This window comes from Panthera uncia, chromosome F2 (genome assembly GCF_023721935.1).
Source record: "Panthera uncia isolate 11264 chromosome F2, Puncia_PCG_1.0, whole genome shotgun sequence".
In the NCBI taxonomy this organism is placed as follows: domain Eukaryota; kingdom Metazoa; phylum Chordata; class Mammalia; order Carnivora; family Felidae; genus Panthera; species Panthera uncia.
In genome coordinates this window covers 79,371,242-79,389,641 of record NC_064812.1, presented here as the reverse complement: position 1 = coordinate 79,389,641, position 18,400 = coordinate 79,371,242, and positions in this window count along the sequence as shown.

Genomic DNA, 18,400 nt, shown 5'->3' with positions numbered 1-18,400 from the left:
GGCGTCCATACTCATACCTCATGAGTGTGCAAGCAGCCTGTGCATATTATTTATAGCTGTGTGTGTGTGTGCTCATGTGTATGTGTGTGTGTGTGTGTGTGTGTGTGTGTGTATGTGTGTGTGTGTGTAGAAGACAGCCAGGCAGATGCACATGGTTATTTATATCTGCAGATTATTTCATTGGGGAAAATTCTACCCTAGTAAAAGAGCTTGCTGTTAGAAAGCAATCATTGTACCCAGATAGAAGGCACAAAATTTGCTGAATGTTGCTTGACAGACACACTTCATACTGTTAGGGTACAAGGAGGCATTGAGCCTCTTGACATGCAGGGAAAAAGCAAGTGAAGGGAAAAAAAACCAAACCCGGAATTTTTTTTGTCCTTTTGTTCAGTGTTTGGACAAATGCGTTTTGCGTCTACCTTTTCTGGATAATCACCTTACATTTTCATTTTTCTTTGCTGTTTTCACGTGAACATTGTGTCAGATTGTAAATCATGTGCTTGTAAAAAATTTAGCTGTGGTAAATTACACTTGACAGAATTTACCATCTTAACCATTCTTAAGACATTTACTAGTGTTAAGAATATGCATACTGTTGGGCAACCAATTTCCAGAACCTTTTCATCTTGCTAAAGCAGAACTCTATGCCCATCAAACACCGCCCCATTTCTCCACCCACCAGCCCCTGGCAATGGCTATCCTGCATTCTGTTTGAATTTGATTCTCTAGATACCCCTTTGTATTTTAATTAACGCCTACTTGACATTGTAAAGAAATTAAGCATTTGGACCAGCGATCAGATCATTCTCGTAGACACCCTCTGGCTCCAGTCACCCTGAAATTCTCACCATTGCCCTTTGCTCTTCTGACTTATACCTGGGTTTTGTCTCATGCAAAATCCCCTGCCCCAATGTCTGTCTTCACTAATTCCTGCCTATCCAGCTCCCAGGGCCCCAAATTCACCAGCTGAGGAGCCTTTGCCTCTGATCTCTTGGGCCACAGTTGGGGGGCTTCAGTGTTGCCCAGAGAGTCACCTTGTGAAGTGCCGTGTGGGCTCTCAAGTATTTTTTCTATAAAAATTATGGTATAAATTATACTTGCGTGTGGTCGAAATAAAATTTAATTTCAGGTACATTTTCATCAAGTGGTTCCGTGGTTTGGACTGACAAATTAAATTCAATATAAAACAGTCTTTAGGGAAATGTGTTCCTAAGACTTTAGAAACATTAAACCGGGGAGCCTGGGTGGCTCAGTCAGTTGGGCGTCCGACTTCGGCTCAGGTCATGATCTCACGGCTCATGAGTTCGAGCCCCGTGTCGGGCTCTGTGTTGACAGCTCAGAACCTGGAGCCTGCTTTGGATTCTGTGTCTCCCTCTCTCTCTCTGCCCCTCCCTTGCTCATGCCCTGTCTCTGTCTCGCTCTCAAACATAAATATTAAAAAACGATGAGAAACATGAAACCTAACTTTCGGGGAAGGTTGGCTCACTCACTGTACAATCATAGGGTTTCTACCATGTTTTTCCCGATCTTGTTTGAAAAAAAAAAAGGTTTTTTTTTTCTTTTTTTCTTAGAGAAGACTTGTATTTCCAACCAAAATGTCGTGGTTTCCCACTATAGCAGCCTCATTTCTATAACTGTCAGTCTAGAGCCGGTGGACACACAAGACAGTGAAAAGCAATGGGTTTGTCTTTAGGGAACTAAATAAAAGATGCTGCTAAGTGTCTAACCTCTGTCAAGGCTGGGTTCCTGGTAAGCACCGAATGGAGTTCCCTGGAAGGCTCAGGTGTTAATGTGGGCAGAAGGAAAGGCATTTGAGTTAGAAGAGGAAATATGACAGAACAAGAGCAAACGACAGTATTTGAAGGAATCTTAGCAATAACAGCAAAAGAAGGAAAGGGAGAAAGGCAGAAAGAAACACATAAACTGGCCCCAGATCCCTGTATAAGTCTTATAATTAGAGGAGCCCGATAATACAAATGCAAAAAGGGAACACTGGACTCTGACTGGCTTCAGGCTCAGAAAGTTGCTGTGCTTGACCATGAAAGTCATTGTTTTGTTTGTCTTGAAGGCAGGCTAGACTGGAATGATAAAGAGTCTGGGCTCTATGACATTTAGGTTGCCAATGTTCCACTATTACTTTTAAGGGCATTATTGATTAGAATAAGTCAAAAAGATGGACCGATATCATTTGTTTTAGTCTGTCCTGCATTATGGTTAGTTGTTTACTTGTCTGCCGGCAACTATGTTAAATGCAATTTTAGAAAAGGAAGATGGCCACCCTCCCGCTACATCCCGGTACGGTGCGTGAATCCATTTGGGTAGCTCTATCTTTTTAAGGTGACTAGTAATAGCTGGAATAATATAATAAGTTCATCCTTATGTACATTTTTTACTTATGTGTCTTATGAAATGTTTTCCTGTTCCTGAAAGCTGCGTGAAAATGTTTTCCTTTCAATTAAGTAAACATGTCGTGTGTGTGTGTACGTTTTAATATCTATAAAATGACCTAACCCTGTCTTTGTTGGGCTTTCAGAGTATATGAACTTTCAAAAAAAAATCTTTGTAGTGAAATAAGGGTAATAAGAAATGAAATACTACTTTTAGGATATTTTTGCCTTAAGTTTACCTTTAATGGTTGCATTGAGGATATTACTAATATTTTACTACAGACCTTTTTTAAGCAAAATAACTAAATATAATCTGTGGAGAAAATAACTGCTTTAAACATAAAAGTCATTGAAAAAGCTGAGTACAGTTCTCAAAGTAACCTGGTCCAAAGTTTCGTGTCTCCTTTCAAGTTAAAGGATACTGTCCTTCCATTTCCATATGAGGTCACTTATAAAAGCAAAAGTGTGTCTGTGTTTGGGAGAGTTCCATGAGAAGCGTGTGAGATCTGTCAACAGTAATATGAATGGGTCCCTCAGTGGTATTCAACTGCTCAAGACGTCAGCATTTGCATCCTTCATTTTGAGAGTTTGAAATATTTTGTGGGGCGTTAAATAACAAAAATTCAAACATGTTATCTTGAAGATCAAATTGGCCTTATTCCATAATTCATGAATCTGTCAGCATCCCACCTAGCAGTAGAAAGGAGTTTCGCAGAGCTGCAGGAAAGGAAAGGTTTTTGAATACGGAAAGACTGTGGGAAAGGAAATGAGCCAAGAATGCCTTGTTTCAGGCAAAGCGTGGTTTCTGCCCTCCTAAAGGGCACAGAGGGAGTCTGTGTGAACAGATGACGTTACCAGTGCTGACCAGGTAACTGCATGTTGTCTAGTTAAAGGTTATGTTACTGGAAGAGGTTGAAGCTGCAATTAGATTCAATATTAAGCTGTGGTTTACTGAGGTAGCGTTTAGCACAAGTGACTCTATTTTGGGCCTGCTGTCTCCTCTGTGACAGTTCTTCCCCTTTGATCACTCTCAGCATAAGTAAGAAATGCGATCAAAGTTTAAGACATTGGCACCACTCTCAATGACTTCTCTCTAGTTCGTATAGATTTTGTTGATCTGTGGTATTGACAGATCATGATGACTTCAGAGTCACCTTTTTTAAGTTGGCCATGGTTTCCATTCTTTTTCCAAGGTTCCAGTCTTAGGGAGATTATTTGCATGCTGGTTGGTGGCTGTGACCACGCATTTAAAGTTTTTTGAGAGACTACAGTGCACCGAGGAGATATTATGATTATTGTAAGCAGGATGAGTCTTAACGTTTGGAGTTCATTTTGGAGCAATGGTCCCTAAGACCCAAACCAATCAAAGTCAAATATGTCAAAGAGAGATCCTCCTGGAGGAGTCCTCTCTTTCAGCCAACTGGCTAGCTCAGTCATCTTAACTTACCGAGTTTCAACTTTCCCAGAAGTATTAATCCAAGGGCAACAGGTGGTGTTGGCCACAGCACAGACACCTCCTTGCTTAACTAAAAGATAATTGATGGCTACTATTCTATTATCAGAAAAGACTTTGGCCAGAGTGTCTAACAAACTTAGTTGGGCAGCTGTCGTCTTAGCAATGGATTCTACAATATCGTCAAGAGTGAAGGAGAAATTTTGGATCATATTTTCATTTACGTTTACTCCTAATCAGGGAAGCCAGCCCCTGCCAAAAGAGGTGAGCCCTGAGTCATGAATGCCTCCTGATAATTCCTTTCTAACTCAGTGATGGGCTTAGTTTATTTATGGGAGTTTAGGAGCACCAGGGGCCAGTGAGGTTTTCAGTGCATAAGGGGAAAAAGAAAATCTCCTAGCCTGAAAGACAAAGTTGTTTTAAATACCTTGCAAAGAGATGTGCTGCTGGTAAGAATTTTGAGTGTCTGATCTAGGTAATCATGGGCACGTGATGGTGCAAGTGTGCTAAGATTTATGTACATATCCATGTTTAATTGGGTAAGTATGGTTATAATCAGAGAAGGGATTAAAAAAAAAACCAAACAACAACACTTGATGCTCTGAACTAGATAAGAGACTCCTAAGGGGGTTGACCGTGGTTTGTGGTGGCATTGGGACTAAAAGGGAAGTTGGCCACAGGGAGGACCAGGGGTCTCTGGCATCACAGATAGATGGGAATCTTTGATGACAATCCAGCCGTCTGCAAATTTACCTCCCCCCCCCCCCACCTCTCCTTAGCAATGGCCTCGCAGATTCAGATGAGGGTGTTACCTTTCAGGCCGGTGCCAGAGTAAAGGAAAGAAAGAGAAGGAAAAAGGTTTTATGTTTAGTTAGAGTGTAAGTCTTGATCCCCAGGTCGTGAGTAGAAGCAATCTACTTTTGTCCGCTGCTTCTCTTTCTTGTCAGTTCGGTGGGAAGTCTTCATTGTCTGCACATGGCCAGGTGTCAGAAAGAGGCTTCTTATTTAGCTGCTGGAAGTGTAGCCAACACTCAATACCTTCCAGTTTTGCAGCACAGTCACTGGTCGGGAGAACTTGGGAAAGTCTTTTTCAGCGGGGTTCAGTGATTGTTTTCCTCTGATGACTTTTCCAGAATACCCAGTCGCCAGGCTCCACACTCTGACCAATAGGATCCTTTGAATTTGGATCTGGGGAAGCTTTTTTAACCTTTAACGTAAAACATTAAAGACTTAACAATAGCTGGTCACGCGAACACCACTGGGGATCAGCAGAAAGTTGTATACCAATGGACACTGGTATATCGGTGACTATCTAATGTGGAGTTTCTGTTTTCCCAAAGTAGCAGCTCTGAACGAATAGCCAGAAAGGCACCGGCAGCGTCTTAGGCCAAGGGAGTCAGTAATTTCAGAAAGTTTAGAGATTTTAAGTTTGAGGATCTCATTTGTTCTGTCAACCTTGTCTGGTGACCGGGGGTGATGGGGACACAGTGATGATTCCCAGAGGTTTTCAAGGCTTTCATTAAGGTTTGTGTGATTTTCCCAGTGAAGTGGGTGTCTCCATCATTGCAGATTATAGAAGGTACAGTCCAGGTGGAAAACTTGTTCTCCAATAATCTCTTTGCCACTGTGAGGGCATCCCTTGTGGCAAGGGAAGGCTTCAATCCATCCAGAAAACATACAGGCAGTAACAAGAACACATTGATAGCCCATACTACCTGGTAGTTGAGTAAAATCCAGCTACAGGCTTTCAAAGGGTCAAGAGTGAGGAGGTCTGAGGCCTCTGGGGTCAAAGGTAGTTTTTCCAGGATTATGGACCTTACATGTCAGACATTACTGGTAGACTTTTTTGTGGTTTTTTTTTACAATACTTTCACCAACGTCTGTTCATATTTCAAGTCATCTTGCATATGCCATGGTGGATGAGGAATGCATAAAACTGAAAAATGGGGTTTGCCATGGAGCTGGAAAGAACCAAGTGGCCCTCTTGGGTTTCCCACAGCCCTGACTGTTCGTTGAGTTTGCAAACATTTGTTTGCTCATCTTAATTTCTCTGAATCAAGTGCAGACTGTTGCCACGTTATCAGGACATCAGGATGGCAAAAATCTGGCAGTGAGGGGTCATATTTTGCAGAGGCAGAAGGGACTTCATACACATGTGCCACAATCTTTGCAGATTCTTTTGGTGGTCCCTTGGCATGAAGGTCAGACGGGACATTTCCCTGATGTTCAGGTTCAGTCCTTTTAATGGGAGCCTCAGTTTTGATGACAGCAATTTTAGAAGGTAAGAGAATAGCACTAAGACGGCCATTTTCCTGTTGCCCATTTTTGTTTGGGGTCCCAAAGTAGGTAAAAGAAAATCTCTTTGTTTCCATAACATTCCCAACTCACAAAGTACTCTAAAGGTATACTGGTGAACAGTGTAAATACTAACAGTTTGCCATCCTGATAACTGTCATGCTCTGGTAGGAGTTTGGAGCTTCAGATTGAGCTTATGGGGGGGAGGTTTCCCCTTTCAAGTCATTCATACTGGGTAGTAATAGCACTACCAGCTTGGAAGTTCCCTTTTCCCCCATCAACAAACGAGATTGGATCAGCATTAATCAAAAGAGTGTCTTATGAATCAAGACAGGGTGTCACAAAATGGGCCGTCATTACCTTGCACTCGTGGGGCGCATCTTTGTCATGAGTGGGTGCTGACATAGCGGGATTGAGAGTGTTGGGACATTGAAGATGTAGATGGGATGGGGACATGAGAAGGACACCAGAGGAGCTATAGCTTGCAGAGAAATGTTGAGTCAATCGAGGGTTAAGAAGACTTTGGATAGCGTGTGGGGTTTGCTGAAGATTCTACCGTCTTTTTGGTTGCAGCATATAACCTTTGGGTAGTTGGGGTAGACATGTGAAATTGATATGGGTAGTTAGGGTAGACATGAGAAATTGAATCAAGGTGTATGTTCTGATGGACAATAGGCCTGTATTTATCATCCTGATTTTGGGTGGGCGTTCCCAGGGCTTGCCTATCTCTTTCATGCACAAATAAAATGAAATAGTTTTGAAGAGTTAGGTAGTTCTAAGGCAGCGGTTCCATAGTTTTAGTCTTATGAAAGCCTGCTTATGTTTCTTTTCCCAAGGAAGGCGTTCAGGGACAGAAGTTTTAGTAAATTCATAGTTTGGGGAAGCAAATAGAGAAAAAATTAGGAACTCATAGTCTACAATAGTCAGCCAGAAATCCACAAAGCTATCACTTAGTTCTTGAGCTTAGGAAATCTTTGGATTAGCTTAATTCTTTTTGGAGATAGCTGTGTTCCTTTAGCAGTTGTGTTATGACTTAGATCATCAACAGTGTCTAGAGATTATTGAAACTTCTCCTTACAGACCTCGTGGCCTTTTCCAGCTAACTGTTGCAGCAAATAAACGGAATCTTTTACGAACACCTCTTTGATAACCCAGCACAACAATAAGTCATCTACATATTGTCGAAGGGTCACTTTCCCCGGGGCCTGGAGGGTGCTTAAATTTGGTGAAGTACTTGGGAGAAAGAAGAAGGGATCTCAGTGAAGGCTTGAGGCATGACCGTCCGGGTACCTTGTTGATTGTTCCAGGTAAAGACAAATTGATATTGGTGGTTGGGGTCAATAGGAATGCTGGACAAGGCTGAGCAAAGGTCCACAATAGTGAATTATTTTGAGTCCGATGGAACTTGTCACAAAAGGGTGTTTGGCTTTCGAACAACTGGAAATGGGGAGTAATTATCTTGTTAATAACCTGTAAGTCCCGGATGAATTACCATCTTTTCCCTATAGGTTTCTGGACTGGTAAGGTCCCTATGTTATGGAGGCTGGTACTGGGAATGATTAGCCCCTGGGCGATTAGGTCTTCTATTATTGGTGTGAGGTCTTTGTGGACTCGGGCTTTAATGGATATCGAAGCAATTTAGCGAGACGTGTAGTCACATCCATCTGAACTTTTATAGGTTCTGCCCTTTTTATTCTCCCAACGTCAGTATTAGAAGTAGCCCACAGATTTTCCGGCATCTAGACTAAATTAGGGAACTTTTGTTTAACTTCCTCCTCTTCTGTATAAAGGACAGATTGCAAAGAACATAAAAGGTCAGGTTTAGGTTGGCCAGGAAATTCTAAGGTGAGGTCTTCATTGCAAGCAAAATGTATTAGCCCTTTTAATTTAGAAAGGGGATCTCTAGCTAAAAGATTAACGGAGGCTATATCGCACAGCCAAAAAAGATGCTTTTCAGTAAAAGGTCCCAGGGTTGAGGTAGAAACTCGCTCTGAATTTTATTACATACCTCTACTACAGAAACCTTTTTTTTTTTTTTTTTTTTTTTTTTTTTTATTTTGAGGGTTTTGTTGTCCTATGAGCGTGGATTTAAAGTAGAAAACATAGCTCTGGTATCCACTAGAATTTGGCAAGGTTTCCCGTTGTTATAGCTGTAAAGCTAATAGCTTGGCAGATTTTTGTTTACAGTCTCGCTCCAAGGTCTTTTCAAAGTGTTTAGCTATGGTCACGAGTTCTGTTGGGCTGGTGGCCCCATCTTATTTTCTGCCTTTTTATTAACCCACGAATCTCAGGAGATAGTTCATTTACAAATAGAGCAGCTAGAGCAGCTTGGGTGACCTCATTTATCATATGAAATCCAGGATGCTGTAGGAAGAGAGCTTCCAAATGGGCTGTAAAGTCAGCCACAGATTCACCTTCCTTTTGTTTGCGTATTTGAATGATAGACCAGTGTGGCAGGGAAGACTCTAGGAATGGGTTTTCAAAAGATGAGTTGCTATGTTATGAATTATTTCTGGTCCAATCAAAGATCTTGCATCCCATTCTTAGGGTTATGCCATTCTGCTTCCCAAATCTAGTTTTGGGCTTTACCACGTCTTACCACCATGTATGCACAAGCGGATAAAAAATCTGGGTCATACGTCCCAATTAGGACTCTAAACACTTCAAAAAATGTTTAGGGATCACCCCTGGGCTTAGAAAATCCTTTAACGATGGCCTTTCGTTCAGTCTTTGACCAAGGACTAAAAGATATCTGGGAGGATTGCCTGCCAAAAAAAAAAAGGTGGCTTTCTTTTTAATTTCAAAAAATTTTTTAATGAAAGCTTTCTGACCTAGGTAGGGCTTGAACTCATGACTTGGAGATCAAGAGTTGCATGCTCCACCAACTGAGCCAGCCAGGCGTCCCATGGGGTGGCTTTATTTTAAAAGGTCACTGTTCATTATTCTCTTCTGAGTAGGCAGGCAGTTCAGACAGAATTGGTAAAATGTGAGTTACTCAGGTAAGGAAGGATGGAGAGGATCTGGAGCTACCTCAGTCCTACCATCTTTTGTTTTAGGTAATTCTGTGTCTTCGATTTTTAATTAGCCTTTTGTAACGAGTCTTTAATTAGGCTATTTTGGAATATTGAAGCCTTTTGGAAGCTTCTGCATACCAATTAAAATAGGCATCACATCCTGTTTGTTTAATTTGGAAAACCTTACTTAGAGGTGTGCTTCTTAAATGAATGATCCTGTCTAATTGGTACGTTCCCTATAACGGCCATTGTAATTCTATGTCGTTTCTAGCAAGATTTCGGGAGGGATCCGAATCGAAGGGGAAAACCGTGGAAAAGCAGTTCGATCGGGTGCTCCAGGCAAAGAGAGTAGAACTCTGAACAGAGAGGAACTGACCTCAGAACCACAGAGTTTTAACGGGTTTGCACCAGGCCTGTGTTTCTTATTGTTCCCGAAGCCACTAGAAGTGTCCTTCAGCCACCAACTCTGTTAAATAACAAAAATTCATCTGTGTACATTTAAACATCAAACTGAATTTATTCAATGATTCATGAACGTAGCAGTGCCCCATATAGCAACAGAAAGGAGCTCTGGGGAGCTGTAGAAAAGGAAAGAGTTTTAAGAAAAGGGGGAGAAAAAGGAAATCTTTAGCAAAGAATACATTGTGTCAGTCAAGGTCACCTTCCATAAGGGAGTGGGAGGGTCTGTTTGGAATATTGTCTCACTCGCACTGACCAGGTCATTCCATGTTGATGGGTTAAATGGTACATTCCTGGGAGGTTGGAAGGTTAGGCGTGAAGTCTTAGTTTGCTGAGGAGGGTTTGGCACAACTGACTCCATCTTGGGCCTGCTGTCTTCGTTTTTAACATGGGTCAAGTGATTTTGTTTCATTCAGTAAATGTTTTTGCACACTTCCTTTTTGCTAGGTGCTGTTTTAAGTTCTGTGAATAGGCAAATATACAAGACATTCTGATAGCTGAAAAATATGAATGTGTAAATATATGGATATACACATACTATATATAACACAAAAATCTGTATGTGTGTGTATATATATATATATATATATGTTTAATAGTATGTGTGTTTCTAAATGTAAAATTTTATACACTTGACAAAAGTCTAAAGATTTTACTTTACCTTTTCTTTACCTTAAAAAAAAAAAAAAAAAAAGAAGGATGGGGCGCCTGGGTGGCTCAGCTGGCTAAGTGTCTGACTTCAGCTCAGGTCATGATCTTGTGAGTTCAAGGCCCACATGGGGGCCTCCACTCTCAGTGCAAAGGATGGTTAGGTGTGCCTGACTGGCTCAGTTGGTAGAGTATGTGATTCTTGATCTTGGGGTTATGAGTTCAAGCTGCAAGTTGGATGTGGATTCTACTTAATTAAAAAAAAAAAAAAGAAAAGAAAAGGATGGCTTAATCCAGTCTAGTTTAGATCATATTTAATTTCATTTTTGAAAAATAATCAAATGGCTACCTAGTAATATTTATGTCCACATATTTCCTACAATTGTTCAGTTGGTGCTAGAATACTTATAGTTAAGGTTAAATCATGAGAGGTAGAAGATCCAGTTCAGTCTATATAATTCCATTCAATTCAGTTGGAAAGTTATTACGCTTTTAAAAGCATTAAAAAGTATGCACGTTGTGTGCTTTGAGTGAAAAAATTTTAAAGGGTAAAAACCTATCTAAAGTAAGCTTCGTGACCCTTCATAAATACAAGTTCTTGTCATATTTTACCAAGGAGGTGATGCAGAAATAGGGGGATTTTTACCGAGTGGTTTCATGGGCCATAAAATTTCAAGAACAGTTCCACAGTTAGGCAATTACTTTGAGTCTTGGCAACTGGTTTTTGATGGGTAATTATATTTGATGGAACCTCAACTCTAACTGACTCGGGAAGAAATTTCACAGAGAAATTTTCTGATTAATCTTTGTTAATAGAGAGGTGTCTACACTTCAAGTGTACAGGTCAGGTGGTTTAGAATTCCAAATTCAAGTAACCTCTTTTCAAATTACACATTTAATGTGACTCCATATGCATGGTAGTGTTTATTCTGTGTTCAATAAAAAGGCCACATTCAGTCATTTCATACAAAGAATATGAACTATACATTTAGGGAACACTTGCTTTTCTTTTTTTTTTAATCTCTCAATGCTTTATAAATAATCTCATTTGCCTTTTATTATTGAGAAGTTTCTGAAGTATGAGAACAGAAATAACCACTTGACTTAACATATAATAAGGTAACAAGCAACTGTATTGTCCAGGCGGCCAACAACTTACTGTTTCTACTTTTCTGTCCCCTCCTTATCTCTTTGGCCCCACACTAAGCCTTGTCATGGAGAAGGGCCGACATCTCAGCCCAGCAGTCAGCAGTGGCCACTGAGGGCAAGAGGATTAGGCTGTTGCCCCCATCCTGGTGTTGTTGAAAGGTTTGCAGGAGAGAGATGTAGAAAAAAACCACTGCTGGTATATTCCCATTTCCTTGTGTCCTCCCTACGGTGTGCAGAAAATACTGAAGGTTTCAAAATTTACATTTAGATGTGTTCATGAGAACATTCCATCATGGCAAGATGAGTGGGGAAGCTTGCCCTGAGACCCTGCTAGGGTTTCACTTTGGGGCATGTCCATTCAGTCTAGTTAGGGGATGTACCATTCTGTCTTGCTCTCTTCTAGTTTCCATTGAGGGCAATTTCAGCTTCTAAGTTGTAGATTTAGAAACAAAATGATCTGTAATAAAGCACAGATGCTTTATCTTTTATTTTTTTAATGTTTATTTTATTTTATTTTATTTTATTTATTTTGAGAGAGAGAGAGAAAGAGAGAGAGAGCACGAGAAGGGGAGGACCAGAGACAGAGAGAGGGAGACACAGAATCTGAAGCAGGCTCCAGGCTCCCAGCTGCCAGCACAGAGCCCGACGCGGGGCTGGAACCCACAGACCATGAGATGGTGACCTCAGCCGAAGTTGGAAATATTTAACCGACTGAGCCACCCAGGCGCCAAAGCCAGATATTTAAAATGATACTTCATGCTGTGACCAGCTTTTGTTTTTATTTGTAAACAGTATCTTTCTCTTGAAATGGAGCGAGATCAAGTATCAATTCTTTCCAATAACATCGAATGAATGATGAGGGATGAAAATTTCTCTAACATCTTAGGCCTAAAAGTATAACTCACATTGCTAAATTACTGGGTTTTGTTCCTTTTTTTCCCAAATGGGAAGTAAATTGAAGTATTGACGCTTTGTAATAGGAAGAGATTACCATGCTAAGTATTGTACAGCTTTAAGAATTTCTGCCTTGCTGATTTCATTAATGGAATGGCAAACTTCCCACATAATACCATTAAAAATTTGGGCTGCAGGAATGTCGTGAAAGGTAAGTTGCTTCTGTAATGTTAAGTTCTTAAGCATCTGCAGCACAGCAATCTGTTCCTCCTTTGGAGAACATTTTCTAACCTCTGCCTTATCAATTTCCAGAAGGAAAATTAACTCAAAGGCATTTTTTATTGAATTCTAATTAATCAACTTTCCTTCTGGTGTCCTGGATTAGATTTCTGAGGAAGTTGAGACGTCAGAATCAGAACTTGGGAATGAAGGTTACAGAGGCTCAAATTGAAGGTTGAAAAATACTGCAAATGTTATAAAAGTGGAAGCAAACATAATGTTTTTATTTTATTGAAGTAAATGTTGAAGTCATACTTTGTATTATCTTCCTGGAGAATATCAATGTGAACGAAGTTTTCTTAGACTAGTAAATTGAGGGAATTAATGACAAAATATTTCATATAAATTATATAACATACTGTAAATATAGTTAAAAGAAGACCCATATTCAGTCTCTAGCAAAACACTTTTTGGCAATCAAATTGGCTGTTTTCAAATAACTCAGCAGGTGGCATACTTTTCTTCAGCTCTTGGTGGTGTCAGTTTCTCCCCATGGGTGGTCACAATTTCAGTTGATTGTTTTTTAAACCTTTGATTTTATAAATATTTTTATTTCTCATCTTTTTCCAGATGACAATGGTTTATATTTTTACTAGTACATCAGACATGACCTTCCCATTTTAAGTAGAAATTTTGCAAGAGACCTCATAAAATTCTATTTGTTGAAAATAGTCAAATAATTCATTGTAATAACAAACTTCTATGGGAGATGGGCTTTGTAGAGAAGTCTTAGATTTTTTTTTAATTTTTATTTATTTTTGAGAATGAGAGAGAGAGAGAGAGAGAGAGAGAGAGAGAGATCATGAGCAGAGGAGGGGCAGAGAGAGAGGGAGACACAGAATCTGAAGCAGGGTCCAGACTCTGAGCTGTCAGCACAGAGCCCAATGCGGAGATCAAACCACAGACTGAGAGATCCTGACCTGAGCCAAAGTCAGATGCTTAACTGAATGAGCCACACAGGTGCCCTGAGAAATTTTAGATTTTTAAAAATGAGTGATTTAGGATCATTTACATTTAGTGAAGTGAGTGATATGTTGATCTCAGTTCTACAATAACTATTTTAACATTACTATATAGTGGAAGTATTGACACGTTGTAATAGGAAGAGATTAGCTTTTCTAGCATTGGTATTGTACATAAAATGGAAAGTGGAATTGAACAGAAGACAGTCAGATCAACAGGGAGATTGCCATAATCTGTGTCTTTTGTGCCACTCAGCACCTTACATATTCTGCTTCCATTTTCCTAAGAAAGGATCTAATTGATTTAGCTGCTCTTTGGATCATGAAATGTTCTAGAGTGTAGGTGAAATGCTCACATAGGACCTTGTTTCAATCTGTTGGGGCTGTTACAGCAAAATAAAAAAAGGAAAAATTCAAGTTCCAGAAACACTTTATTTAAAAATGTTGTTTCAAATACATAACAAAATAATAAGCAATGTAAAAAAATAAATAAGGAGAATAATATATTCGTATAAAATAAAAATAATCTTAGTAAAACACCAAATGTTCATAACTGAGCAAACCTATGTAAATATTTTAATGACAATGTAAGTAGTGTAGATGCTAATATTTTTTTAAACACCTCCCTACCCTCTCCTTCCCTGTGGAAGGTACCCCTTCAAATGGCTTGACCCTGTTTTAATATTTCATTTACTCCTTCAAAGCATTTGTATGTTTCCATTCATGTCTTTTTATTTTGTTATTTTTAAAAATGTTTATGTGTTTATTTATTTAGAGAGAGAGCTAGCTGGGGAGGGGCAGAGAAAAAGAGAGAGAGAGAGAGAGAGAGAGAGAGAGAGAGAGAGAATCCCAAGCAGGCTCTGTGTTGTTGGCACAGAGCCTGACCTGGGTTCGATCCTACAAACTGTGAGATCATGACCTGAGCTGAAATCCAGAGTGGGACACGTAACCTACTGAGCCACCCAGGCATCCCTCCATTCAAGTTTTTTAAAACATATTTTTGGGGCGCCTGGGCGGCTCAGTTGGTTAAACCGCGTGCAACTTCAGCTCAGGTCATGATCTCATGGTTCGTGGGTTCAAGCCCCGCGTTGGGCTCTGTACTGACAGCTCAAAGCCTGCAGCCTGCTTCGGATTCTGTGTGTCCCTTTCTCTCTGCTCCTCCCCCACTAGCTCTCACGTGCTCTCTCTTTCTCTCTCTTTCTTAAAAATAAATAAACATTAAAAAATTTTAAAACATATTCAGATATGTTAGATAGAATGGGAAATTTAGCTTTATAAGGAAAATAGTTCATTTAACTTTTTTTAAGTTAAGGAAAAATGTAAGATTATTATACAACAGGCCTTGGTTTTTACATCTTTCCAAAAAATATTTTTTTGCATTCTATTAACTGGCTTAACAGTACAAGATTTCTTAAATCTTGCAAAGTTTTGAAGTGTACAGAGTTGGTTTGTTTCTTAAAACAAATGTAGCACAGGATTATTGCTGAAATATTAAGGACCACTCCATAAAAGTTATAAAAGTTGCAGTTTTAACCTTACAGATTGATGGGGTCAATGGTTATAGTCTTGGTGACTAACAGATAATAGAAATTTATTCTTCGTAGTTCTGGAGGCTAAAAGTCCAAGATCAGGGGGCCAGCATGGTCAGGTTCTGGCGAAGGCTCACTTCTAGGTTACAGAAGGCTGTCTTCTCACTGTGTGCTCACACTGAGGAAGGGGTGAGACATTCCTCTTATGCCTCATTCGTAGGGACACTAATCTCGTTATGAAGACTCCTCTCTCATGATCGAATCACTTCCCACCTTCTAATAACATCACATTAAGCATTAGGATTTCAACCTGAATTTTTGGGAAATGCATTCAGAACATAGCAGATACTCTCTGGTCTGGCCTAAATTTGGGTAAGATGCTATCCTTGATTAAATCAGTCGTGGGTAAGCTGGATGTATTGCATGGATCCAATCACGGGCACTGTGCATAATTAATAACTTCTAACAATTTTATGCATAGCAGCTTTCATCAGGACAGGGTTTTCAGTATGGTATATACTCAGTATAGCCGAGATTATAAACACTTAGGGGTGCCTGGTAGCTCAGTCAGTTAAGCTCCTGACTTCCGCCCAGGTCAGGATCTTGTGGTTCGTGAGTTCGAGCCCTGTGTCTGACTCTGTGCTGACAGCTCAGAGCCTGGAGCCTGGAGCCTGCTTCAGATTATGTGTCTCCCTCTTTCTCTCTGCCTTTCCCCTGCTCACACTCTGCCTCCCCCCCAAAATGAATAAAACATTTAAAAAATTAAACAAATAATAATAAACACTTAGACATTGCGTATGGAGAAGAAGTCTTCTGTAATGGATATTGGTGATTCAAATTCAAGGCTAGCCAAAAATGTCTACCCAAAGTAAGGAATTTCGGTTGACTTTAGTTGATATTGGGGAAACAAATAGGACAATATGATAAATTCCGTTTGGGGAATGTTGAGTTTGAATAATATATTGGTATTGGTGGTTGAGGACCACTCAAGTTAAGTGCCATATTGGATCCCAGGAGACAAGCTGGGAGTTGTCCCTATGCAGATGATGAATATATAGAGGGAAAAGAAAATAGATGAGGGTAGTTCATGGAAAACATGAAATTTAAGGAGGTGTCTAAAAAAATATGAGAATAAGAATGGGTTAGGAGAATGACTTCCAGAGTGGCAGTGTAGGGAACTCCATAGCCCTCAGAGAAGCAATCACAGTGGTTAAAATTATAAAACCAACCAACCAGCAAGCAATGATTTAAAATCTGTGGAAATTCAATGGCCTACAGCAACTGAAGAAACATTCACTCAAGAAATTTATTAAATCTCAGAATATTGACAGTCTGTGTTTAAGTCACAACCAGATCTTCCCCACTTGGCTCAACCTGACAAATGCTTTTTCCTAATCAGGTCAGCCAAGATACAGGGCACAGTCCCCATGCAGTTCTCAAGGTAGGGTTATATCGTCTCCTCTGGAGTGGCAAACAATTAACATTTCTCATCATACCCAGTTCCATGTTCCACAAGCTCTACTCCAAGCAAGAAAACCAGGAGGTCTGGAGCTCATTTCATCTACCCATCTCCCACTTGTAAGGCAGAAAGAAACTATACTCAAGATACTGCTGGTCCCAAATCCTGGGATTCCAATTTCCTTAGTCCTGGCTCAGTCATAGAGGAGAGGTTCCCTGTAGGGAGAGGCAAGCAGAGATAAGAGCCTCCTGCTCTGCCCAGATCCCAAATGTAAAACAGCTGTAATTCTAGAAGGGGGCTGCAGTCTTTGACTTGAATTCTGGAACAGTGACACAGAAGGTTTTCCCAAGAGGAGAGGCAGACTTTCAGACAGAGTGCTCCTAAGATTTCCCAAAAGGAAATGATTTTATTTGGAAACAGGCGTGGAAACTTTAAGCCTAAAAGTGCTATTGAAACAATGGAGGGGTGCCTGAGTGGCTCAGTCACTTAAGTGTCTAACTCTAGGTTTCGGCTCAGCTCATGATCTCATAGTTCCTGAGACTGAGCCCTGCATTGGGCTCCATGCTTGCTTAAGCCTGCTTAAGATTCTCAGGGCACCTGGGTGGCTCAGTTGGTTAAGCCCCCGACTTTGGCTCAGGTCATGATCTCATGGGAGTTCAAGCCTTGCATCAGACTCTCTTCTGTCAGTGCAGAGCCAGCTTCAGATCCTCTGTTTCCCTCTTTCTGTTCCTCCCCTGTTAGAGCTTTCTCTCAAAAATGAATAAACGTGGGAAAAAAAAAAGTCCTCTCTCCCTCTCTCTCTGGACCTTCCCTACTTACATTGTCTTAAAAAAATGGAAATTTTGTCTATAAGCAATTAAGAGGAAACTGGTAGCTCCTTGAGAGCAAGAAGGCAAACACTGGCCTATCGAAAAGTTTAACAGAGAGAAACAAGAATAGACACATTTAAGAAGAACCTTCCTGGAGCCGGAACAGACCTTGAATTCTATCCCCAAAGTCCGCAAAGGGACCTAAGTTTGATTGGATCATATTGTGGAACAGTTTCAGCTCAGGGCACTTTTGAATATAATAAAGTAATAAGCCTGAAATGAATGGAAGCTTATACCTAAGTGGCATATAAACAGATACAGGTGGTTTAGCAGAGAGATCAAGGAAAGAGACCATCAAAGAGCTCTCGAAAACCGCTGTCATTCCAGGGTCTCTGCACATAGGCTCAAGGCAGTGACTTCTGAGAAGTGACAAGAGATGGCACATGAAAGGGCGAGACGTCCCTGAAATTGTCTAGCCAACTAATGAGACAAACAAGAAAGCAAAAGCAACAAGATGTGGGGAAATATGGTTAAATATCAGCACACAGAATTATTTCAACATTATCAAACATGTCCAATTTTCAACAAACAATCAGGACATTAAAACCAAAACAGGAAAAAGTGACCTATACATGGGGAGTAAGAAAAATAGAAACTGCCTGGAGAGGGTCCAGAAATCAGATTTAGCAGAAAAAGACTTGAAACCAGCAAATATGTTCAGAGAAGTAATACCGGCGATACAGAAGAAGTAAAGGAAGCTATGATGAAGTGACTTATCCAACAGACAATATGAATACAGTGATAAAATTATAAAAAAGAACAAAATGAAAATTGTAGAATTGAACATTAATTGAAATCAGTCATCAGTAAATTGAAATGAAAGTAAATTGAAATAAAAATTCAGTAGATGGGCCCATCAGTAGAGCTGAACTTCGCAAATTTAAAAATTTCAGTAGAGACTATGTAACCCAAACAGAGGAAAAGAAATGAAGAAAAGTCAACAGAGCTTCAGGGATTAACCAACACATGCACCATGGGGGTAGCAGAATTCGTGGAGAAAAAG